The sequence below is a fragment of the Mandrillus leucophaeus genome, unplaced genomic scaffold, assembly GCF_000951045.1.
Source record: "Mandrillus leucophaeus isolate KB7577 unplaced genomic scaffold, Mleu.le_1.0 Scaffold162, whole genome shotgun sequence".
Classification (NCBI taxonomy): Eukaryota; Metazoa; Chordata; class Mammalia; order Primates; family Cercopithecidae; genus Mandrillus; species Mandrillus leucophaeus.
Window position 1 is genome coordinate 1,756,272 of NW_012101610.1, and position 782 is coordinate 1,757,053.

Consider the following 782-nt stretch of genomic DNA (forward strand, 5'->3'; position numbering starts at 1 on the left):
TAAAATATGTGTTATATTAGTATATGAGAAAATGAAAGCTAATTCAGCTGGCACATAAAAATGCAGATCCATCGCTCATTCACCTTCCCCACAACACATATTAAAATTCCGACTCATTTAACCATTTCTCTTGAAAACAGAAAATGGATCATCCCATAGATACAGGGAAAAATTAATCTGAAAAATCAATAGTAAACCATTCTTATCATGACACACTCATCTTTTTCTGGGAAGAGTAATTTAGTAACCTGCAAGCTAAACAGCCCACTGGAGTTCCAAGTCTGACAGTCCTTATCTTGAGAACGTACCCGGACAAACGCAGCCGTCTTTCTGGAATGATTTCCTTTCATTAGTTTTCTTGTCTCCATTGCCAACCGGTTCACACTCTGAATGTGTTAATAAAACAGAAATGGTAATGAAGTGATGGCTGATTCGGATGATTGTCTTCCATAGAAATTTGAACATTAACTACATACAGGTCAATGAGAACAAGCTTTCTAGGACCAAGACTGGTTAGCACCAAACCCTGAAATGCCAAAGGGGTCATCAGGCCTGATACAATCATGGCTTGAGCAAACATCTCCAAGAGGGCAGAACAAAAGACAGTGTTTGCTACGTTAGTTATGCCTTTTGATCAGCATTAGAAGTGACCATTTTCTGGCTTAATGAATAGCTGGGACTCACTTGCTCCATTTCCAGAAATCCTACCACACCAAAGTTTAAGAATGTAGAGATCTTAAGAGACACCTCCAAAGCATACCATTTAGACAATCAGACCACAC

General features: G+C 38.9%; 1 protein-coding gene across 1 annotated transcript in view; it reads right to left on the reverse strand.

Moving 5' to 3' along the window:
* Positions 1-782, reverse strand: part of LOC105536656 (chromosome unknown open reading frame, human C16orf62) — a 158,112-nt gene that overhangs the window by 58,741 nt on the left and 98,589 nt on the right. The gene's annotated exons all lie outside the window — the stretch shown is intronic.